The sequence below is a fragment of the Triturus cristatus genome, chromosome 4_1 (assembly GCF_964204655.1).
Source record: "Triturus cristatus chromosome 4_1, aTriCri1.1, whole genome shotgun sequence".
NCBI classification, from domain to species: Eukaryota; Metazoa; Chordata; class Amphibia; order Caudata; family Salamandridae; genus Triturus; species Triturus cristatus.
In genome coordinates, this window is record NC_140585.1 from 409,525,819 (window position 1) to 409,552,090 (window position 26,272).

Genomic DNA, 26,272 nt, shown 5'->3' on the forward strand with positions numbered 1-26,272 from the left:
TTGGCCCCCGTGGAGCCAATTGAAGATGTCAGGTATGCTGTCTGTGTCGCAGAAAAGCACAATAAAAGACAGGCATAAGCAGAGCCTTCTGCACATTTAACAAAAACTAAATATCTAAGGCGTTAAGCTAAATATTCCTTACATTCAGAAATGCTAAACTCAGCCACGCACGTGGCTGCCACATATTCCCCTGACATCGCCTCCTCTGAAAGTCGATGAGGCCGACGACGCTTTCGAGGGAGCTGCACACTGGTACAGCTCTTGAAAGAGCATAGCTGTGACCCCTTTGACCTTGAGGTATCCAGATTGTCTGCAGAAAGGACACATGGCCGTGGCAGTGCAGGGAATGCCAGTTTACCATATAAGGAGATGTCAGTCACTTGATGGCTGATGTCACGGATTGCTGCTGGCAATCAAAATCTGCAGGATGCCTTGGTACCAAGAGGTTCTTCTGTGCTGGTGCCCAGGTAGGGAGTCTGGCTACCACAAGCTTATAATTCAATCACACATGAAGAAATGGTTTCCTATCTGGCCACACTAAAGGGAGAGTTACGGCTCCCAAAGGGGTATCTTCATCAAGAGGGTTGTCTGACAGAGATCCAGTTAATGAGGGGCCTGAGTAGTCCTGTCCAGCTCACTGCCGTTTATGAGCTAACTCACAGTGGTAAGATATACCGCCTGCAGCCTCTCTAGTCGGTCTCAGAAGATACCCTTGACCCCCACCAGCACAGGAAGGGCAGTGACTGCTAAAAGTAAATACATGGACACAGCCTGGTATGACTGCTGAAGACTTATGTAGCAAGGGACACCCAAGTATGTGCTTAGCCTGAAGAATATTACCAGCATCCATGGCAACTGGAGAACAAACCACTCCTAACGAGACTGACGAGATAGGGCAACCGACTGGAAAACTCACAGAGCAGCGTCAAGTCGTTGCCAAGGAAAACACTAATTATTGCACTCTGCTTTTATGGTCACAAGGTTACATCCTGACTACGTCACAGTGCAAATCACTGACAGTCTTTGGAGACTGCCCTAGTGAGGGTTCAAAGATCTATGTGTTCACCTCTTCACAGGCAAGTGCATCCAGTGAATGGCGAGTGCCTTCATAGAAACATCTCAAATCATCAGCCAACGAAAAATAAAAACTTACGTTGGCCCTACCACATGGCTCCTCCCATATGTCCAAATGTTGTCCAGTTCAACAACAGCTATGATGACACTGGTCACTTGCAAGGACATCGGCGCTTGCAATCACAAATCTTAATAGCCTAGGGTACCTATTCACAGCTGGTCTCAATGGGTCTGATTCTAAAAAGAATTACATCGACAAACAGGTTTACGCCTAGGTTTGGAGTACATCTGCACATTTTTAAGAGTCTCAAAAAGCTGTTGTGCTTCTCCTAGAAAGCTGCAACAGGTTCACCTATTCAGGAGTTCTCCTATGTGCAAAACTGCATACAGTGACTTACGCATGTGTAATTCCCTATAGAAAAAAATGTTTCCTCTCCTCTCACAAAAATGTTAGTGGTGTTGCCTCCTCACCCCGCCATTGACAAAGATGTGCCCCTAACTTTGGCAATATTAAATCGTGTTAAGGTTGGGAATGTGCCTTGCAAAACTTTGTGATTAGCCACAAATGCAAGATTTGTGGGTATTCATCTTTTTTACTACACTGGAGAGCTCATTTCCCACCCTTGGAAGCTGGCTTTTTACCACATGGTATTACTCCAAACTGTAAAAACATTACATGTGACATTGCTTGTGAGTAAACTGATCATTAAAGTCAATTTGAATTTTGTGAATTGCAAATGTAAATTTGCACTCATCAATTATATTGCATGTGTACATAAATTGATTTTAGGCGTGCAAAGCACTTTATGAATCAGGTCCAATATTCTTTGTCATATATACAGATAATTTCAATTTTACTGTCAACGGTAGGAAACGGTGGCGTGCAAAGACTCTGGAATTACAAGACAAGAGAAGATGGTTCTTTGACAATTTCAATAACAAGGTCTCCGGAATGCTAGGAGGTAATAGCCATTTTTAGGTCTCGCTTTGGCAGAGCTTGTGCTGTCTCTTCTAGACATGCTGTATTCAGGTATGGGCTTTAAGCTCCGCCCAGCTTTTCAATTGGCTCCTCTAACTGTCCTTTGTGAATGATGGCTTTCGATTCATGAATAGATTTGTAGTCCCTCCTTAATACCTCCCTCTCTTCTGTTGTTACCTCCCATGAGGACAGCCCCTCTTACATGTGTCCTTACCCCCTAGGTTTCATTTACAATTAGTGAGCACTATTTAGAAAATTAATGACTTGCTGAAGCAGGCACGGCATGCTGCATGGGTGGCCACCGCATTTCTTTTCCTATTATTTACTTTTGTAGCAATCACAGCACGATACGCTTTAGCTTTAAACATATGAAGCTGAAGCGCGGCTTGCCGCCATTGCTACAAAAGTCAATAAATAGAAAAAAAAGAGGCAGGCGGACGACGCCTTTGTTTTTCATTTATTTACATTGGTAGCAATGGTGGCACACCACACTTTAGATTTAAACAGTTGAAGCTAAAGCAGGGTGTGCAACAATTGCTACAAAAGTAAATAAATAGAAAAAAAGGCAGACAGCCACCGCATTTCTTTTCCAATTATTTACTTTTGTACCAATCGCGACTTACAGCGCTTTAGCTTTAAACATCTGAAGCTAAAATGTGGCGTGCCGCCATTGCTGCAAAAGTCAATACATAGAAAAAAGAGACCGGTGGATGACACATTTTTTCCATCCATTTATTAACTTTTGTAACAATGGTGGCACGCCGCACTTTAATTTTAAACATCTTAAGCTAAAGCGAGGGGTGCCGCGATTGCTACAAAAGTAAATAAATACATAAAAAGTACGTCAGCCTCTCAACTTATTTTTCCTATTTATTTAATTATGTTGCAATCGCGACACGCTGCGCTTTAAACAGCTGAAGCTAAAGTGCGGTGTGCCACGATTGCTACAAAAATCAATAAATAGAAAATAAATGTAGAATACCACCGCATTTCTTTTCCATTCATTTACTTTTGTACCAGTCATGGCACGCCACGATTTTGATTTAAACATCTGAGGCTAAAGCGCAGCGTTAGGGGAATGGCTTTCTGCAGTCTATTCTTGTGCCTGCGCAGTGTCCTCCATCCTGCGGGCCAGAATTTAAGTGATCGCAACATGAATTTGAGTGAGTTTGAGCAAGACAACAGTTGCTGCAGCTCTATCGTGCTTCCTGTGTGTGTCAGCGAGCCCTGATACTTGGGAATGAATAAGGTGGGCCTGGACCCGGTCCTGGGGATGAATTGTATTCTTCATTATTGCTCGGGTGCAGTACCTCATATGGCTAATAGAGCTACACAGGGATACCTAGTAACAGGTGAAGGTACTGCACCTGTTCCTTGCTTCATGGATTTACTTTTATTATTATGCTACTGCTAGAATATTTTTTGAGGAAAAAACATTCTAACAAACATTCTCATTTGCAACACCAATAGCTCTAAATGTAACTAATTTGAGGCCTATTGCATTGCAAATGCTTGTTTGTATTATGGCCACTGTAAGCAACAATTCTGTTCTTGGTGGATTAGAGTGATGGTAGCATTTGTACTACGTTTTTGGCCCTCAAAATGCCTCTCTGCGGATTTTCGTGAAAAAGATGTAACCAGGGTGGAACTTGGTGGTGGAGACAGCCGGGGTAAAACATGCTCTCCTGACAAAAAGGATGTCATGTCCCATTAGCCCTTCTTGCTATTTGTGAACACTGTCAGGTCAGACAAATAGGATTCAGGTGCAGGGACTAGCAAAGAGTACAATTCCCAGGTACCGACGTGAGTTGCGGAAGACGACGCACGCTTGTCAGAGTGAGATCAGCTCCGCCTATATGAACATGACGACCGCTGTGGACGCGGCCGCTAATTACAGTTTCAAAAAGGAGCGAACCTGTTGCGGTCTGGTAAGGGTGCTCTCGCACCACCTACTGTTTATTCTTCCTTTGTGGGGATTTCTTGGCTATGGACACAGCTGGAGATTGCGGCCCGTGTCGGTAGTAGATTCTTGAATTCACGTGATGGCGCCACACCTGACAAGACTCCCGTTGGCGAGGCTTGAGTATCGGATGCCTGTTGCGGGAAGTCACTATTGTGTGCATTGTTTCCCTTCCTAAACTTTCTTCAGCTCTGCCGAATTTATAAGTGATAGGTTTAGAGCTGCTTTTCTCAGAGTCCTGGTAGGACATAATCTCAGTCTGGATGCCTCTGGCTTTCCAGGACATCCTAAAGTGCAGCCCTCGCTCAAAACCCTTTCCTTTGGCGAGACCTGGAGATTCTCATGCAGGAGAGGGACAAAAAACTTCAAAGACCAAGACTGAGTGGATGGGTGTTAATGACCGGCATAGAGAATTTGCCTGCTTTGTTTACGTGTTTCCAGAATAGAGTGTGTTTGAAAAAGGATCATGTTTAAATGCCCCAGCGTGGTATCATTCCCTTGATATTTTAGGCATCGCAAATACGTACTCATTTGATATGTTTGTCATTGAAGTATTGAGGAAATCGATTCAAAAGTGCTATGAATGAAATAAGCACGGACATTTCAAACCTCTATTCAAAAGTATTGTTATGTTTACTTACCTTACTACATAGGGGGTAGAAGTGTTCCAGCAACCCTTGGTATATTCGCCCCTGTGAATATTTATGCCCTACTAAATATGGGTATGTAAGGAATGTCATTATTAGGGGTGGGCGGAATTTGCGTAGTCGCGCTACGCAAAGCTCTGTGAAACAGTGAAAAATCTCAGCGAGCACACAAAAGTTCCACAAACACGCGGAATTGCTTGTTCCGCCCGTTTGCGATGCTTTTTTCCTGTTTGCGAACGCTGTTTGTGTGCTCGGGGAGAAATATCTCGCGAACATGCGTTTTGAAAGCGCGAACAAGCAAAAAATTCCACGAAGCCGCAGATCGCGAAATTTTTGGCAATTCCGCATTCTCTCCGGAACGCAAAATAACCGAAATTCCGCGAGCGGAACGGAAGTTACCGCCCAGGCCTAGGTATTTTAACCAAACAAAAGAATAGAGTGCAGTAAGGATATTGACAGCGTTTCTTGATTATGTTGAATTGTTGTTTCTCTATTTTCAGCCGCAAACGCTCAGGTCTAACAGATTACAGTTGTCCAGGAGCAACATAGGTTACAACCTCTCTTCTATTTTATTTACAGGTATTTTCTTTGAGGTTCTCTAGTATTTACCTGCTGGTTATGATCATTCAATATCGAGAGAGTAATCCTTGTTCTTTGTACCTGCAGATCTCCCTCCCTGCTGTACCCTTCCTTTCCTTCCCTCGCCTGATCCCTTCATCAGTCTGTGCTATCATAGTATTCAGACTTTGGAGTTGTCGGGAGGTGGACCATCTTGAGCATCAATCCGATCCCAAGGATAACCAACCTTTACAAATGAAGGCCTATGCCAAGATGTTCCTAATATATGAAGTTCACATTTCAATCTGTGTCTTTTCAAATTAACACTGCCATTGTTTTTTTTAAGGGGAGCAGGGGGGATCACAAGGTTAGTGAGCATCACTGATGCAGGTGCACTACAGCACAAAGGCTGCTGCACGGGGGAGGAATAAATGGGTTGTGTTTCAACAGTGATTAATGTGGTGGGAGAGCTGGGTGTAGGTTTAAAGCTCAGAGGTGGATCTACCCAGTGCTTCAGAGAGGCTGTTTTTTTGTGTTCACTCCCCAGAAGCTGACTGGCCTTTTTGTGGATAAGAATGGTACGTCTCACATAAAATATAAGTTTGATAGTGTGCTGAAGAAAATGCTGGCGAAAACACAGGGAATCATAGGACCCTGATTCTGCTCTTTGGCAAGAATCCTCATGCAGGCAGTACAGGGGACTCAGAGAGTGGAGGAACTGTGTCAGTCCTTTGATGTATTCTGAGATGGTCATTATTCAAGAAGCAGATTTCAGGTTGTTAACATCCCCATCTTTGCCTAGTATAGAACATTATTTATTAATTAATGTACTTACGTTATGGATGTGTAAAGTGTGTCACACAGTTGGTAACCATCTCAGTGTGCTTTGGGTGCATTGGCAAAGAGGCCGCAGTTACATGAGTGGTACTACTTGCAGATGAGACTGGAAGCTGATAAAATCTAGTATGAAGGCAATTCTGCAAGCGGTCACTGTAGGTAGGACTGTAAACCCTTTGAAGGATCAATATGTGCACTGGCATTAAGATGAGTAGTATGCATTTATTCATTAAGTTTTAGTTAGCCCAAACTTGACCCTAGAGGGTATCAGAGCGCTTTACATAACACCATTCAGATACATTAGAAAGTTGAGGGGGTAATATACATAAATTCAATTTAAGAGGTAGACAGTGGTAGATATGATAACATATAATGAAAACAGTAACGTATGACCAAAAGTCTTAGGATGTGAATTTGTTCATTAGAAGCATTTTCACTTCTTTTTTGAAGAAAGAGGAGGAAGGGATCCTGCAAACATCTGGTGGTAATGAGTTCCAAATCTTCGGTACGATACCTGGGAAGGATCTGCAGGATATACTCTTTTTGTGGAAGGACTGAGGTTGCCGTAGTAGTGAGTTAGCGCTTCACAAATGTCTGCAGCCTCCCAATAGCTCTAGCTTTTGTGCTAAGTAATTGGGGGTTTTGGTATGAAGAATTTATGGGTCATGCAGGCGATCTTTAGTTGTATTCTTGCCCCATATGGTAGCCAGTTCAATGCTTTTAAGGATGGAGAAATATGGTTATTTCTTTTTGTTCCAGAGATCAGCCTGGCCGCAGCATTAAGTGAAGCCCTCAGGGGGCCAGCTTGTATTTGGGAAGTCCGCATAGAGTAGTGCTTGCGTAATCCAATCTTGGTAACACTAGGGCTTTTACTGCCATTTTTAAGTCGACCTATGTGAGGAAGGGTTTACGTTTCCTTAGGATACTCATCTGATGATAAGCTCCTTTGGTGGCATTACTGATATGCGCCTGCATATTTAATTGTTTGTCTAGGGTGATTCCCAAGGATTTAGTGGAGTCAATGATATGAGGAGAGCAGTTAAAGGTTATTAGATGCTTCAGCCAGAGGTCTATCTTGGGCATGTGGTTGGGGGGGGGGGAGATGAGGAGGAATTCCGTTTTGTTGGTGTTAAGCATTAGGTGGTTGCCAGTAAGCTAACTTTGAGTGTTATGCAGAACAGCAATGATTTAGTTGAAGTCCTCTGGGGAGGAGATTTTCATATACAAATGTGTGTCGTCTGCATACATGTGATGTAGAATGTTCGCAGAGTTCAGCGCGTTTGCCAGGGGTTCCATGATTAGATTGAAGAGAATGAGTGAAAGTGCAGAGCCCTGTGGAACCCCTCGTGTGACCATGGAGGGTTGAGAGAGGGATTGCTTCATCTTTATTCTTTGGGTTCTGTTATTTAAAAAGAGGTAAACCATTGTAGCATGGGACCAGATAAACCCATCCTTCCTTCCAGTAGGGACAATAGGTTGTCATGTTTAACTGTGTCGAAAGCAGAGGATAAGTAAAAAAGTATCAAAAGACACCATTCATTATGGTCTGGCACTTTTAATATGTCGTCCGTAATGTGGGTGAGTGCTGATTCAGTGCTGTGTCCTTGACGGATATCAGATTGGTGTTGTCTCGGAGGTCGAAGTTCTCAATGTGGTTGCATAGTTAAATTTGCACACATTTTTCTAGTAGTTTCGTCAGAGTGGGGATGTTGGATATAGGGCGGTAGTTGTTGAGATCTGAGGAAGTGGAATTGGCTTTTCTTTAGTATGGGTGTAGCCTGCCCTACTTTGAGGCAGTCCGGTATAGTGCCTTGCTTAAGAGAGGCGTTTACAATCTTTGACCATAAGGGAAGAATAGAAGTTTTTATCATTTTGAACATGGCAAGAGGTAGTGGATCAAAGAAGTGATTGGAGGGATTAATCACTAGAAGAATGTTAAAGATGTCATTTTCAGTGTAGGGCGTGAAGGTGTGCCAAGAGGAATTGTTTTTCAGAATTCCCACCAGTGTAGTAAATTGGTCCTTGATCTGGGAATAAAATGTAAACTCATGATTGGTAGATGGTAGAAGAGCATTCATAGATAGTAGGTCGTGTTCAATGATTTTAGTTTTTTCTAGGAAGAAATTGGCCAGTTCCTCGCAGTCAGGGGTAGCAGTCTCTCTTTGTTCTGTAGCGTTTGATGTATTGAGCGATTGTTGTTGAACTATTTCAAATAATTTTTGGGGACGATTAATGGCTTGGTTCAGCTGAGCTCTAAAGAAGACCGCCTTTGCCTTTAATATTTTCCTGATGTATGTATTCCTCAGTGCTCTAAGGTGATTTAGGTGTTCAATCGAGGGTGCCGATCTCCATATTCTTTCTGATGATCTTAGCTTGCGTCGGTCAGAGTTCAGATTCTCATTGAATCATGGTTTGGAGATTTTGGTGGAAATGCTTTTTTGTTGAAGGGGGGCTGTTGAGACAAGTATTTCAAGAATAGTGGAGTTGTAGAAGTCTGTGAGGTCATGGATGTCTACCATCCTGCTTGGGGAATCAGGTCGGTGTTGCATCGGTTTGCTAGGCCTCTAGGGTTAATATTAGGTATGGTATTATGAATAGTATACTCTGAGTGAGGTTTTTGGGTGACATATCTGCTCGTTTGGTAATTGATTCAGTTCACAGTGGCACTACAGGCTCTGTGCAAATATAGGAGTTCTTTGGTGATGGTTGATAGATTCTGTATTTTGACCTTGAGGTGGGATAGGCTGAGGGATATCTCGTTAAAGCGTGTGATCCAGTCAGAGTTAGGACAGCTAATTATGTGTTGAGGTGTGCATTCTCTTGGGGTGGAGAGGAGTCCGCATGTTAGATCTGGTTGGTTGGGGATATGAGGATGGCAATATTAGGTTCCAATGGGGTTTGTGTATTAGATCGTGTTGGGGCGAGGTCTGTCCGGGTATGGGTGATGGCCTGGATAGGTGATAGTATGGGAGGACCTATGACATGCGGAAGAGATATGGTCGAGGAGTGGTCAATTAAGTTGGGGGAATAAATGTTCCGAGAGGGAGAGCGTCCGTTCATATATCAGTGTAGCACTCGGGGCCCGATTCACAAAGGGCTCTGCACTCATGACGGAGACCCTGCAGTTGTGGTGGGCATTCCAAAATGCAGATTCTCATTGCGGAGGGCCCACCACGAGAGAGGGTCCCCCCCTACTAGTGCAGAGGCCCTTTGTGAATCGGGCCCTCTGTGTGTAAAGCACAGTACTTTTAACTGGGACCTTTATTTTCAAGGTCGCTAATGTTGTGCTTTGAGGGCATAGGAGGTATAATGGTGATGCCTAATGTTCAATATGAGATTAATTTGGTTGAAGTTTGGGCAGACACTTTTTAAAAATCTGGCAGAGTTGGTGTTGCCGGGGACGAGGAGACAAACATGAGGGGCCCAATTCACAGAACTAACTTAAGACAAAATCCTAAACTTATTACCATTTTGGTATTCACAGAAGGCACTTACTCATTTTGGTATTCACAGAAGACGCTTACTCACTTCGGTATTCACAGAAGTTAGGAGTCCTAACTTTAGGACTCCTAAATGCCTTCTGTGAATACCGAAAGTCTTAAAATTAGGATTTTTCTCAGTTTAGGAGTCCTAAAGTTAGGAGTCCTGACTTTACTACTAGTAAATTGAGAAAAATCCTAATTTTAAGACTTTCGGTATTCACAGAAGGCATTTAGGAGTCCTAAAGTTAGGAGTCCTAACTATACTACTACTAAACTGAGAAAAATCCTAATTTTAAGACTTTCGGTATTCACAGAAGGCATTTAGGAGTCCTAAGGTTAGGACTCCTAACTTCTGTGAATACCGAAATGAGTAAGTGCCTTCTGTGAATACCAAAATGGTAGTAAGTTTAGGATTTTTTGTCTTAAGTTAGTTCTGTGAATCGGGCCCGTGATCCATAGTGATTTTATCAAGAAGAATCAGGGGATGGAAGAATCTATGCATTTATCGGAAGCAGTAGTGTGCATTTTTAGTAACAACAGTGACTTGAGAAGACTGTTAAACAATCCTCGTATGCGTCATGTCTTTTTCACAGGTGCATTTAAGTATTCTCAAGGAGTGATGCTTCCATTATGGAGTCATCTGGCTGGACCCATTCATAATAATCTCAGCATCTAGCAACTGAAAGAAACTAGATAACATGCAAACAGGCTTGCGATGATTGCATGATCTTCATGAAAGTCTAAATCCTACAATTAAAAACATATTTACAAGACCACCCCATCAAAAAAAGTTATGGTAATCAAGCGATAAAAATGTCACATGCCATAATTGGGTAGCTGCACATTGGCACAACCACCAAATTCCAACCAAAATCACACTTAACACGCCTACCCACCAAAACCTGCTCTGCAATGTGATTCATGGACAACACATACAAAGATGTGGGTCAGAAGTTAAGCTTTATCTGGAACAAGAGGGCACATACTTGCAAAATGAAAACAGTTGCTGCATCACAGTTAGTGCACAAGTGTCTACTGGATTGCATTCACCAGTGAACACATACAATAAAAGACAATGCAACAGCACCACCCTTCAACCTCCTTTTCAAAGCATGAATTATGCTGCACACCAAGGACAATAACTGTGCAGAATATCTGCAAGAAGAACTCACTTGCATAGCTTGGATCTAGGCCTAATCAGGCAATAGCTCAGCACAACAGCACAAAGAAAAAGGTTGGTTTACGAAAAAGACAACACTCTGGCACTACACCTACTAGAAATGCATAGAGATTCAGACTCAGCCAGGGCACTATCACTGTGCTCCTACTGCTACCAGGGCCTAGGTCGCACTCAAGAAAACATGTGACACATCATCATCATCAAGGCAAATTTATTATGTGCACAATAATACTCTTCCACGGAGCCTAAACAGAGTCACCGTAGACAAAGAATCTCATAACCAACTTTCTGCCAGCAGTATACTATTCCGTAATTCACTCAGACCAAAGGTCACCTCACCAAACACACTAAAGCAAAGAACAGATGCACAGAGTCTTCTATGGTAGCCAATCTCCATAGATGCCATAAATTGTATGCACATAACCATCAAGAAGCCACACGAATTGTATGTGTCTTGTCTACACGTGCATTAACATCTAAAACTTATGTAGTGATAAACTATGCTTTACTGCATACTGAAAATATTTCTTGGGTTCATGGCATGATGACCCTGTACTGGCCACTTTTAAAGTCTCTGCAAGTGTGCAGAGACCAAGACACTGGAACTGTGTGTCCTACTAGATGAGTCTCTAACATACACAACACTGCACAAAACCTCTAGTCAATACTCAAAATGTAATGACCACTGCAGGTGTCTAGTGGCTAAAGATACCTCGTGAAGAGATGCTACGCTAACATACCTTGGCAAATAGGATAAAGAATACAAAAGGCAGGCCCAGATGCAATGCACTATGGAGTAGGATATTGAGTTACTCAAACAGTTATTCTTGTCACCACTTCAGAGCATACATTTAAAGGCGATGAAGTCAGCGAAGACAGGGGACATACTATTGGTCTTCCTCATGTTATACAACATAGCTGGCAACACTTGATTTCCTGTTCTGTATGACCACGAACAATATCTTACATGCCAAAAACAACTATTACAGAAGCATGGAGCACTCGGGTAACTGCAACAAACCCACCATTTGGTAATAGCGGCTAAGCGTAGGAAAACAACTCTCACCCTAAAATGTGTGGCTTTGAAATACAAAGATAAAATCTGACACAGTTAAGACATTTTACAGGAGAAATGGGAGCTTCTGGAAGCTAATCATAACAACTGCCCCAATGCAGCCCCTCCCCATGCAGCCAGCCACAACATTCTGCTGTTGCACAGTCTTGGAAAGTGGGTTACTGGTCGAGGGAATGAAACCCACCCAAACAGCAACAACAATCCTTGTCTGGGTGAAACACAAGCAATCCCAAATTTACCTGTGCTTAATCCTCTGGTAGCTTGGCACAAAAGCATCCTTAACTTGGAGGCAATGTGTAAAGTATTTATGCAGCACTCCAAACAGTAATAAAGTGGTAACACAAGAAAAATCCCACAACAATTTAGAAAAATAGAGTAACATTTGATAAATTATTCGAGGCCAAAATTACTACAATCAGTAGAACCGAAGATATGCAATGTTAAAGATTTAAGTGAAAAGAGTGCCTTGAAGCACATACTGCTAACTGTGGTTATCTATGTGCAGTGGACCGGGACAAAGTCAAAAGTTCAGACTGACCGAAATGGAGCGTAGGCCGGATACAGGGACCAATTAAGCCCGCTGAACAAAGTACTTTAAATCCTGGCTTGCGGAGCATTGCAAGATCCTATGTCATGGAAGCATTGCTCAGTGGTGGTTCTGATTCAAAGTCTTGTGCCATCATCGAGAATTCCGTTGATGAGGGACTCATGATGTGAATTCCTGCATCCAAGATATTTCGCGCACTGGCGGTTTTGAAGAAGCTGCGGGCTGCAATGGAATTCTGCATTGTAGTTGCGGTTGCCGTCCACGAAGGGCTTGCGATGCGAAGGCCTGAGATGAGGATGCATGCAGTAGTGGATCCAAGGAGACTCTGGGCTGCAATGAGAGGTATGGCATCTGGGATGTGTCATGCTGCGGTGGTTCTGAAGTGACTGCGAGGAGATGAAACACAGACTGTCGTTTTTACTCACAGGACCACAGTTGGGCTGGCAGGGCACCTTCAGGTCATCTTCGAAGGATACAGGACTGGTGTGGCACCACTTGGAGGGTAGAACTCACAGCAGAGTCCAGGACCTGGGTTCAAGGTAGTTGGAGCCTTTTCTGTCCCTGAGGCTCTAATTGGGAGGCAAGCCAACTAGCCCTTGGAGTCACTCTGGTGGGTCTGGGTTCAATTGCAGGTTCAGAGTAGCAGCCCTTCTTGCAGAGCAGCACAGCTGTCCTGAATTTTTCACAGGTCCAGAGGTTTACTGAAGAGTTGGGTCTGAGGATCCATTATTTATACCTGGTTCCCACTTTGAAGGTTCTGGAGGTTGCCACCCTCAGAGGTGCTTTGAATTTCCTGCCTTACTACCCTAGACCTACTTGTCTGGAGTCCCGAAAGTCAATGGGCCTGATTATGAGTTTCGCAGTCTGACCGCCAAAAGACCGCGGCTGCGAGAAGACCACACTGCTAGTGGTGTTGCGACTGCCGTATTATAAGTTGACCGTGGTGGCTGTAGTATGGCTGCAGCTGTCTTGTAGCAGTGTTGAATGTATTTTCATATCTATTGATGCATGTGTGTACATTTCAACCTCACGTGTCAAATGTACACATATGCATGATACATGTGGAAAAATACCACCTACCCATTGCCGGAATCTGACCCATATGTGGGCAGTCCCGTCCATGGGTATATGGTATAAAGAGTACTTACCTGTGCATCACAGCATACAGGGTCTTATTTCTCGAGGTGAAGATACTGCTGTGTAGGGGGGGGACCTGAAGAAAGGGATACATATCAAAATCTGCTGGGAAGAATTGGAAAGAGGTAAGAATGCACCCCAAATCCTTTGTTTCCGACAACCTTCAGACGGCGGTCTGACCACCACGGTTGACTCGTTAGAAAGGCAACTTATAATACTGAAAGCAGTGTTGCTCCTCTGTACCACCCTATGGAGGCTGCCTTCCCAAGACCGCTGCCCCTGTGGTCGGCAGGGTGCTCACGGTGCTGGTGGTCCAGCCGCGGTCTTTGCAAAAGCAATACTTCCAACTCGTAATACAGCAGACGGACCGCAGAGCTCGCGGAGGTCAGACCGTGGGTATGGCGTCCATGGTCGCCAAACTCGTAATAAGGCCCTATGTCAAACCCTTTGTGAGAGTGCTCAGCCAGAGCCTTTGTGATTTGCAAGTGTGGTACGTGACATATATTTTTAATGCAAGGACCTAGTTAATGTCAGCAGAGCACTGTACGGGTTAAAAGAATAACATAATTTCAAAAAAGTGATAGATAGAATACCTGAATTAATATCAGCTACTGGCAATTACACTGGCCATATCCCACTCTATTCTTATTTTTCACACCATGCCACCTCAGTTGGACCCAGGCATTATGCAAATCAGTCAAGACCCTGCTCTACAACGATCGGTCAGGTCCTCCCTGAACCAAAACTCAAGCAACCTAAGACTGGTTTCATCCTTATTTGGGCTCATCAGCCAGGTATGGCTTGGTTCCAGTGGCACAGTGTGCACGGATCCCACATCTGGTCATACCTGTGTCACTTAAGGCATCACACTGAAGTATATAAGAAAGTGATGGTTGGAATGCTTTAATTAATCTCAGTTACTGATAATTACTCAGGCCACATCCAACTCGCATAGTTATTTTGCACACCATGCCATTTCAGTAGGCAAAAAATAATGGACTGGGAAGCGGCTCGAGTGATTGACAGTGACTGAGACAACTTCATGTATTCCAACTATCACTTTCAAATATCCAATACTCTTGATTACATATAGACAATTTGATTTTAAGTTAGAAGAGATAGCTAATTTGTGAACTTTTAATGTATTTTGGTGTAAGGTTTTTTTAAAGAGGTGCATCTTCACCTCTTTCCAAAAATGGAGCAGCATTAGGGTGGTCCTTATGGAGATTGAAATGTTGTTCCAAACTCTGGATGCATAGACAGAAAAAGCTCACTGCCTTTTTTCTCTTTTACATTTTTTAGTCTGCAGTCTAAGGGTGTCCTGGCTGCAAGTTGGCCGAGTACCACCAGAGATTGTGAGCTTATCTGCAAGATAAGCAGGGGTACTGTTGGTGATGGTTTTGTAAATTATGCAGCTCATTTTGAAGATGATGTGGTCTAGCAAGGGCAATCAATGGAATTCCATAAGGAGGGAGTGATGTGATCATATTTCTTCAGGCCATGGATGAGTAATACTGCTGCATATAGGATGCACTTGAGGGGCTCAATTATGGAGTTTGGGAGGCCATGGGGCAATGCATTACCACCATCTAGATGCAAGACCTTAAACAACAGTTCTGAAGTCACATTTTGGAAGACACAGGGTCACTTGTTTAGAAGAGACAGCTGGTTTCAGGCCATCTTTGTCTTTTTGACAATGTGTTGCTCGAGGGTGATGTTGGTATCCAGGGTGAATCCAATTATTCTAACTGTTCTTTTAACTTTGTTTCTGATAGAGCCACTGTTCTAATGAGTCCATCATTTACATTCAGACACATTCAATCCTATAACTTAGGTCTTGAAGAATAGGATTGGGAGCTTCAATTAAGTACACGTGTATGTGGAGGCCTTCTAAGATGGCACACCTCATTCTTAAGATCCAGATGGTGCTTCATGTAGTTGTCAAATACTAGCAAACATTTTTGTACCCAGCCTATTCTCTACAGTGCTGCCCTTGGGTGAGGCTCGACAATAATAGTGCAAAGGGCTCATATTACAAATTCCTACATTCTGCCCTTTTGAATAAATAACAGGCTAGTTGTAAGACCCCAGCTTAGCAAGTCTGTGCATGACTTCTGTCAGTCTGCTTCTAGTAGGGTTGAGTTCCTGCTCATCCAGAAGAAGTTGCAAAGCACTACACTTAGTTCCTCTGAGGGCCTTTGCAATTCACACCATATCACTAAAGAAAAAAAGCTTGAGGGAATAGTGTGGTTCACCTTACAGTGTGGCTAGACTATTGGGAGTTTTGTTTTTGTAATGGCAGTTAATGAAACAGAAGGACATGTAGTGGGGCATGCTAGTATATTTATATATGCACACTTCTGAGCAAGTCTGTAGGCTCGTGATATTCTACCAAAATATTATTAAAAATTATATTGTGGTTCACATATATCTTTTTAAGATATCTAGTAATTAAATATTGTTTTATTATAAATATAGTTGAATATTATATTGTTTTATTTAATATAGTTCTTTAAAATATTGTTTTTTAGATAGTTTGGCAAATACTAGCTATTTTAGTATTGTTAGTTATAAGTATTATAATAATAACAATTCATTTATTTTAATATAGTTTGTAAGTTTTATTATGAGATTAATTTTTCATTGAATTTGAAATTGCTAATTTAGTAGTGAGTTGTTGGATTTGTAGGGTATAAACGATGAACGATTTTTTTAAATGTAAATGATTGTTTTTGATGTAAAATTACATTTTATGTAATTAATATTTTTATTGATAATTATACAAAGTAATTGATTATTGTAATATTATTAGTTTATTTTTGATTTTCTAAATGGTTGAGAAGTTTACTTAATTAGTAAATTGTGGTAATTAATTATATATTTATTATTAATAATTTTAATTTACATTTTTTATATTAATTTATTTCAAATTAATTTTTCATTTTTATAATATACATAAGCCCTTTTGTGGGCCTATGCCAAAGCAAATGCTTGTATATTCTGAAATTCTGGCCAAGTGGCCTAATGATCATAAACATCAGTAAACATTAAACACAATTACAACATCACATGGAATTACTTGCATAGTTGATCTCTTCTCTTAGTAAACCACCTATCAGCCCCAACTGAGGGGGCCCATTTCTGTTGTACGTTTCCTAACAAGTATCCCATTTGGGGAATTCTAAAAATCCAAGCGTAATTGCAGTTCACAGACATCAAACCAAAAAGAGAAAGGGAAAATGGTGAGGAGATTCAAGTCTGGATTGTATCCTTACATGGTTCTCAGAGTAGCAAGTGAAAATGCTAGCAATCTATCTAGGGAAGGCCTCCTTGTTAAGAAATGTAGAACAGAAATGGACTCTCATCAAGTGAGACTCATTACCATATACATCTCAGAGTCAGCCAGAGTCAAAAACATGTTAGCTAAACATTGTAACTTGGTAAAGGTAGACCCAGTGATAGAGCAGAAGGTACCACCTCATTCCATCGTAACATATCAGAAACCTAGATCATTGAGGGACATTTTGGTTCACAGCTATATGGGAGCCCAAGACAGTTGGCTGTAGGAACAGCAAGGGTTTTACAAGTGTGGGAGGGGTAAAGCCAACAAAGGGAGCAGGAATAGAAAAACTTACCAATTTCTGTCTGAGAGAACAGGGCAGAATAACAAATTCATTACCTGCAGTAGTGATCACTGTGTATACATTTTAGTATGTCCTTGTGGTCTCCAGTACATGGGAAGTACCATTTTCCCAGGGAAAAGAGAATCTTGGAATATCTTAGAGTCAAAAGAAACTCTGACAAATGTTACCCTGTGGCCAGACACTGGGCAAAGGAACATTATCAGAACCCTGGCACTTTGTCATGTTTTGGAATTGACAGGGTCACCTGATGTTACGAGGAGGATGATTCAGGGAAAAGATACTAAGGCTCCTCGAATCACAGCATATACTTCAACTTAACAGCAAGACACCTGGAGGCCTGAATCAGAATGAGGAACTTTTCGTCCATATTGGATGAATTATTCTTTTGGAATCATATCACTGGAATTTTCTTTTGGACTTTTGCCTTCCTTGCTCCACTGTCATTTGGGAGGAAGCAACACCATTCTTTTTGTTCTTTTCTGTGTTTGCATATTTAACCATCATCCTGTCTGAGACTATTTGAATGATAATTGCAGTTTTTGTTGTTAGGTAATTCTGATTGTAAAGTAATAGGCAGTCCCGGGTGTGCAAAAGTATTTTGTGTACTGTGTTATTTGTGGTTTAGGGATACAGGTTTGTCACAATTGGGGTTGATAGATGGTTTACTTTGTTGTTTTCTAAGAGAAGAGATCCACTATGCAAGAAATTCCATGTGATGTATTTTTATTTAATGATTACTGATGTGTATGATCATTAGGCGACTTAGCCAGAATTTCATAATATACAAGAATAGGCCCATAATATGCTTTGGCATAGGCACACAAAGGAGCCTCATGTCATGCACAATGTTGCTTCAATCTCGAGCAATCATTCGGTTTGGAATGGCCGCCCACGGAGTTCAACTTGATTTAGTAAGCGTTTGCAAATACTGGCTGTGCAATGAAACTTCTTAATGTCAGGCACCCATTATTTTGCCAGTGTTTTTGAGACTGATGAGTTAAAATTGCATCATGCCTGAATGGACAAGTATGAAATCGGCATTAAATGATGATAATCAGAAGTTTTATGACTTTTCACATAATTCCTTTTGCAACATCACGTGTGTGTATTAATTGTAGATAGTTTTTACATTATCTTGTCTAACATTGTAGTCTGCTATTATAAATCTATTGGTTCAACAAAGGCAATAGTATTTTTTCTATTTCCTTTTCACTGTTTGTTAGAGGATCAGTCAGATCGAAACTCGTCGCCAATAAAACCTTTTTGGAACTCAGTCTTGGAGTGCGAGTTTGTGTCTTTCGACACTGGGACACATGGTGGTTTTGAAATTATTCTTTTAAAGATGGACATTATTGGTCTGTATTTAAAGGTTTTATTAAAATAATATATGTGGGAGTAGTAGATTTTTACCCCTCCAAATTCCAACACTTTCCCTACTCTTGCTTCTAGTTGAAAGGCGATAGTAAATTTGACCCCTCTTAATTCGGAAACTATCCCTACTATTGCTCCGATTGGAGTTGGAACAGTAAATCTGACCTCTCCAAAGTCCAACACTTTCTCTATTTTTGCTTATTTTGGAGTGGGACTTCTTCAAAATGGATAGGGAGGAACCCTCGACCCCCTCCCCCTGAAGAAGGTTGATTACCTTCCCTTATGACAGCTTCTACTGCTTGCCAACGTATGGAGTAGGAGGGCCCCCTGTTCTAGTTCAAATACTCAGGGTCCCTGCCCTCTGGCACCCTGAGAGGTCCCCTCGACTCCCTCAGATAATGATGCGGACTCTAACATACAGCCAGTGAGGATTATTAAATCAGGTCCCATGGACATCCCCTCTATTCTCTGAGGCCTCCTCATCCTCCCCACCCCAAGTTGCCATAGTTTGGTACCCTCTTATGCCACTCATGGAGAGGCGATACATCACAAGGCCCTCTATACTGCTACTACATTTTTCCTAATGTCCCCAATAGAGGGTTGATTGCATTTGACTGTGGGCTTCCGTGCTCTCTGATTATACAGTGCTGTTGAATGTATGTTTGTGCTGCATGGTATTTTTTGTTTATCATTGAAAAACTAATAAAAATGTGTTTTAAAACAAAATGTTGGAGCTATACATTCCAACACTTTCCTTACTATTGCTCAGATCAGAGTGAGAATAGCAAATCTAGATGCTCTAACATCCAGTGCCTTCCCTACTGCTGTTTCAACTGGAGAGGGAATAGTAAATATAACTCCTCCAAAGTCACACACTTTCCCTACTTTTGCTAACATTGGAGTGGGGTGGGAATAGTAAATTTGACGTCTCAAAAGTCCAACCATTTCCCTACTATTGCTCGAGTTGGAGTAGGAATAGACGAGCTAACCCATCCAAAGGCCAATACTTTCCATACTTTTTCCGATGCTGGAGTGGGAATCGTAAATCTAATCCCTTCAAAGTCCAACAATTTCCCTACTTTTGCTTAGATTGGAGTGGTAATACTAAATCTGACTGTTCCAAATTTCAACACTTTCACTTTAACGTTTATGTATTTTTAAAGTTACTATAGTGTATAATAGTACTCAATATACTTACCAATTTTTGCTCATAAAGTGGTCTTTTATATTTTTATTATCAATATTTTTGACTTCACATACAAAGTATATAAAGTTGACATTTGTGTTCTCGATATTTTTTGGCTATATTTTTGTCACCAATATTTTTGCTGCTAATATTTCATCAGATAACCCGATGTGTATATGTATGTGTGTATTTATGTGTGGCCAAGCATGTACGTTTGCATCTGTGTTTGTTTGTGTGTGCGTGCCATGTCCAAGTCGAAAGTCAAGCACTTACTGAGCCTTGTGGCATTTACAAAACATCAGATTCAGAAGGTTCAACAGCTCCATCTAGTACCAGACTGACAGCAGTGTCAACCTGAGGAATCGCAGCAGTTAGGAGGCAGATGCTATCACCGTCATTTTTATCCCAACGTCAGAGTCGGGTTGATCATTGCTCACAAAAAACATTTACTTGTTTACAAAATGGTGATGGGTGAACTGGTGTTCTGCTTCCAGGTCAACGTAGGCAAAGCAGTACTTAAATAGACTTCTCGTGTCAGTCCACAGCTGGCAAAGAGCATAATTGGTGGGTTCTTCTATGCTTGCTGACTCAAGTTCGCAACCAGCATTTCTCTTCACTTGCACATTTGTTTTGTTCATGGGTTTCCAACCTCCTGACTTTCACACTGTCCTACCTCCTTCTTGGAGCTTTTCATTGACTGTTGTCTATCTTGTCTTGAGGCATGTTTCCTGCAATCAGCTAATAGTTGCTTATCATTCCTGACTACCACTGGGAAATATATGTGGCTTCAGTTACTTATCTGGGATGATGAGTAAGACTAATTGTTATGAACATTTACAAGCTTGATATACTTTTTGCATATTACTGATACACAACTTGTTTCATTTAGCTTCCAGGGATAGTTCCAATTTATTGAGATGGCAGCTGGTCTGGTGACAGGGTCTTGACATAGAGGTCACTGACAGGAACCTGTGTGCCTCCCTTTCTTACCTCTATCCTGTTTCCCTTATAACCTGTAGTGAGAAATTAGGTTGTATAGGTATCTCATACACTGATAATGGGAAGGCAGTAGGCAATTTTCACATCCCAGTATTGCTCTTAAAGTCTTGACAGAGAAAGGTGCCAAGGCATATCATAATCATGGTGTTTACAAATGTCATGAGGCAGCCATGCCTGGCATTTGATGGAAAGGCCATTCGTCACATACAGTAGACAAAGCAGATCTATGTTAAGAATCCCCAGCATATGTTAATCATCTGTTCAAATCATGATGGGAACTACTTCTGGCACCTAATGGCCATCCCTGTCACATTAATGTTAGTTAACTGTATTAGCGCTTGCTGTTGACACATGTATGTGACCTAGAAGCTTGCAAAGGCTGTGAACTATTAAAATGGGTAATGCAAGCACTTACTACTTGCAGTGCTGCAAAACTGTATAACTGTAGTAATAAATGCTATATAAAACATGTGATTGCTATTTGAGTGCTTAGAAACTGCAAAATTCTATATAAAACAAGATAATATTGTGACATGTGGTGGCCAGTCCTTATATAGTGCAATTATCTTTGGCACCTAAAAACCATCCGTGCAACATGGTAGGCATGGTGTCTATCACCTACATATGATGACCATCCCTCTAATAGAGTTGTAGAGGCCAACCTCGCACCTGATGTCATTCTGTTATATTGTGGCATTTGCGGACCTACATACAATGACCAACATAGGGTGGGCAGGGCATCCTTGGCATATAGTCCACATCCCTGGCATCTACTCTTCGTGGCAACTTCATGTCCAGCCCCCTTTCCAATACTAAGAAGAGTGCCCCTAGGATCTATTCTGTCATTTTAACAGTATTCTATTTTTATTTAGAGCTTCTGGGAGATTTGGAGGCGGCAGAACACAGGATCTCCATCCATCACTATGTTGACGACAATTATATTTTAATGTGTCATGTTAAGCTAATATTGTCCAACTGCAGGAGTATCTGTCAAACATTGGAGCCTCAGTGCCTCCAGGCTGTCTGAAATTAAACCCCAATTACATGGAAGCCTGGGTGCCTCAAGAATGTCTGAAACTAAGTCCAAAAAGACAGAATGTACCTTTCTCTCTTCAGGCCAGTGTAAACTCCCATCTCAATGTTGGCATTCGGTTCTTACCAGAAATAGCACCTCTTCTTTACTAATTGATTCTGACAAACCTCATGATTCCTGACTCCAAACTACATACATACCTATTGCTAAAACAAGTTCAGACTGCTCAAAACCACCCTTTCCAATACCAGCTCTCTGGACAGTGGTGCCAATATTGAAACAATTCCCCTGTGATGGTGAATGCTCACTGGACTTTCTGAATTTCAAGTCCACGCTCAGATAGGCGCACTGGTTACCCACAAGGGCATGCCTTCAGTTTAAGCATGACTGTCCTACTTACAAGGCTTACATTACATGACAGCCTCGCATTAAACTACCTCTTGCTTCCAAATTGCAGAGTTTAGTTGTCTTCCCAATGTGCACCGCAAATCCATTCCTTGTCAAAACATATCATTAGGCAGGAAGACATCAATTTACAATCAGGCTTTTTCTGTTGGGAAAGGCTCTTGCATCTACACTCAGAATTGTGCCCACATTTCAAGCATTTACAAATGTTTTAAAGAATTGTTTTATTCAAACAATTTCTGTTTCAATCATGTGCTAGTTTATTTCAATGGTCATTTTGTATTCTGTTTTGTGAGGATTTGGGTGTATTATATGGTGTGGTTGTGCAACCTTACTGTGTATTACACTCGCAAAATCTTTCTTGAGTCCAGTCAGGCTCATTTGCAAAACCTCTAGCTGAACCCTGGGTAGATGTGGCTTTGAGCTGCAACATTCAAACAAAGAAACTAGTGTAAAGCATTTAATGTTATGTTATGTTATGTTAATAAGATTTTTAGAGCGCAGCAGTTACCCTGGGGTGTCCTGGCGCTATGTATTGCCTAGCCAGAAGAAGGAGGAGATCATTGGGTAAATAGCCAAGTCTTCAAACCCTTCCTATAAAGAAGAAGACGGAAGGCATTCCTCAAGTGGAAAGGCAGATCATTCCAGGCCTTAGATGCACATACAGTAAAGCTCCTGCCACCCCAGCTGGCCTTTTTGACAACGGGCGTCAGGACCTTTTTTGCTCCAGCGGACCGAAGAGTCCTACTGGGAACGTACCACCTGAGCTTGTCCTTCAGGTGTTGTGGACCTATCCCATTGAGGGCCTTGAAAACTGTACATAGGGCCTTGAAGCATACCCTATGCTTCACAGGAAGCCGGTGTAACCTGGTTAATTCTTTTTTTACCGAGACAAATTTAGGAATACCAGATAACAGCCTAGCAGCCGCATTTTGGGCCATCTGCAGCCTGTTGACCAGATGTTTACGGGCATTCAAAAGAATGCCATTACAGTAATCCAATCTTGACATAACAAGCAACGTGACCACCGTCCTGAAATTACCCTCTGAAAGGTAAGGTTTGATTTTCCTTAAAATTTGTAACCACATGAAACAGGCGGAGAGAGACCACGGTGCTTATATGATCACAGAAAGTCATTCTGCAGTCAACGGTTACGCCCAAGTTCATAGCTTTCGGCGAAGGGGAGGGGCAGCTGCCCAGGTCTGCTGGCCAACAGTCAGGGGTCCAGACATTGGGATTATTTCCAAAAACAATAATCTCGGTTTTGGACGAGTTTAGTTTTAAGCAATTTGAGGCCATCCATCCAGCTAGCTCTTTCATGCAGTCATGAAAGCGCACTTCCGTTTCTTTTCCCTTACCATCTACAGTATTTGAGTGTCATCCACATATGAAGTTAGCTGAAAGCCATGAGATTTTATAAGGCCTGCCAGCGATCTCATATAAATATTGAAAAGGGTGGGGCTCAGTGAGGATGCCTGAGGGACCCCACACGGGGCAAAAGGAGTTAGATTTATAGTTGTCCAGGTTAACGGTCTGGGATCTATCGGAGAGAAAGGAATGTAGCAATTTCCAAGCCACACCTTGTACTCCCACCTCCATCAAAACCATATGGTGGACCGTGTCGAAGGCTGCCGACAGATCCAGTGGGATCAATACAGCCTTCCCACCACCGTCCAATGCCTCCCTACCTTCATCTAAAGACTTAATTAGAGCCAGTTCAGTATTATGTTTGGCTCTAAAACCATATTGTGTAGGATCAAGAAATTGATTAGTTCGAATATAGGTACTAAGCTGGCTGTTCATAGCCTTCTCAATGATTTTCGCTTGCATTGGAAGCCACGAGATAGGCCTGTAACAGCTAGGGTCTGTGGGGTCCAGAGTGGGCTTTTTCAACAAGGGGCGAATAGAAGCAATTTTCCAATCCTTCGAAAAATGCCCCGAGATCAAGATGTTATTGATCAAAGGATGTAAGGCAGATACTATCACCTCCGGGACGGTTTTCGCAATCAGGACTGGGCAAGGGTCTGTAGGAGAGCCTGAGCTAATAGAGTACAAAAGTTTGAGCATTTCTGCGCTTTCTAAGGGTAGAAACTGATCGAAGATAGGCCCAGTATTGAGACCTGACTGACTCTTACTATGAGAGGGGGTCCCCATTCCTCTCTGACCTAAGGAAAAAGAGGAATAGATGCCCTCCACCTTCTGTTGAAACCAGGTTGCCAATTTATTACACAAATCTGGGCTACTAGTAATCTTCGGAGTGTTTGGTACCGCTAATTTTTTGACCGTTTTAAATAATTCTTTTGCATTGGACTTTGCTTGGAGGATTTCGCGGGCGTAGAAATTCTTTTTCGAGTCCAGCACCAAATCTTTATAACCTTTAAGACTGTGTTTGTAAATTTCTTTATCCGAGTTTTTATATTCCTTCCTCCAAGCCCGTTCAAGTTTTTTACATACCAGCTTCTGAGTTTTAAGTTTATCGGAATACCAGGGAGCAGAAGGTTTAGCTTGCCTGGGAGTCGACCTTTTAACAGGGACTAGTTTTTTACAGGCTTTGTCTAGCCAGTCTGAATACCCCTGCACGGCTTTATCTATATCCGACCGGAATGGAAGGAAAGAACTCTTAATTTCATCTTCAAACAGGGCCTTATCTAGGTCTTTCCAGGATCTTTTTTCCAGTGTCTTAGTAGGCACAGGACTAGATTTAAGGGCTTTTGAGTCATGCAACTCAATGATAACAGCCCTGTGATCCGACCAGGCCAGGGGAACAACATCATATCCACAGAGATCGGGGTTGTTAGAATATATCCCATCCAGGGTATGCCCCTTATGATGCGTGGGACCTTTCACCTGTTGTTTCACGTCCCCGGTCTCCATTATTTTATCAAGGTTGAGCGTATCCGGGTCCCTAAGGTCCTCCAGAAAGAAATTAAAATCGCCTAAAACCACAAATGTTTCTGAGCACATACCTTCTTCAAGAAGGGTGCCTATTGTGTCCAAAAACCCAGCTTTGGGACCTGGAGGACGATAGAGCAGTAGTCCATTACATTTTTTTTAATGTTTCATATTGAAATTAAACAAAAGCGCCTCACAGAAAGTATTGGATGGAGGATGAAAAATGGGGTTCAAGGAGTCCCGATAAATGACTGCTAGGCCCCCGCCCCTCCTCATGGGTCTGTTCAGTGTATAACAAAGAAATCCTGGGGGGTGGCTTTTACCAGATCAGGACCGGAGGTTGAATTGGCCCAGGGTTCTATAATAAAAGCAATCTTGATATTATGTTCCTCCAAAAATACCGCACATTCTGTGGCTTGTTTGACCAAAGACCCAGAGTTTATAAGTACACATTAAATTGTGACTTGCTTGGCCTTATAAATTCCTTCACCTAATTTATTGGCAAGCCCCCTAACCATCTGCTCCCGAATGATAGGCATCTGGACGCTGCATTTCAGACATTCTCCAACATGGAGTCTGCCGCCTGACCCACAGACATACCTTGAGCAGCTTAAAGAACCTCCTCCCGGTCTGAGCTTCAGGAGTTCGTGTTTTGTGTATCTCAGGCAAGCTGAAGTCAGACGAACAGGAGATCCGGCCCCGGGCCCGTACTGAGCGCGGACAGGCGCAGACGGGCTTGCCTTAGGCACGCCGGCGCACCTGCAGCGCGTCCGCGCCAGCTTGCGTATTAAATAGACTTCCCAGGACAACTAGTCCCCTAACCTCCGTGACCATCAAGATGGCCGCCCGCTCCCAAGAACTGTGCAATCCCGCAAGTATCGTGCCAAAGTTAGCAGCAGCGTTAAGAGTGCCCACCACGTTAATGAGCAACTTAGCAGCAAGATAGGTTAAAAAAATTAAATTAGAACAAGCGTAACAAAAACAGCATTAAAATCACCATCGGAGTTCTCTACTCAATAATGACCGGTCGGGCATTAAACACCGCTCCGACTCCGGCCAAGCAATGCAGGCGCGTCCGCGCCAGCGTGCGTATTAAATAAACTTCCCAGGACAACTAGTCCGCTAACCCAGGTGACCCTCAAGATGGCCGCCGCTCCCAAGAACTGTGCAATCTCGCAAGTATCGTGCCAAAGTTAGCAGCAGCGTTAAGAGTGCCCACCACGATAACGAGCAACTTAGCAGCAAGGTAGGTAAAAAAAATAAAAT

The 26,272-nt window shown here is 42.3% G+C and overlaps 1 protein-coding gene across 2 annotated transcripts in view; it reads right to left on the reverse strand.

The window, feature by feature from the left end:
- PTPRR (protein tyrosine phosphatase receptor type R) overlaps positions 1-26,272 on the reverse strand; it is an 813,462-nt gene that overhangs the window by 307,973 nt on the left and 479,217 nt on the right. The window lies entirely within an intron of this gene.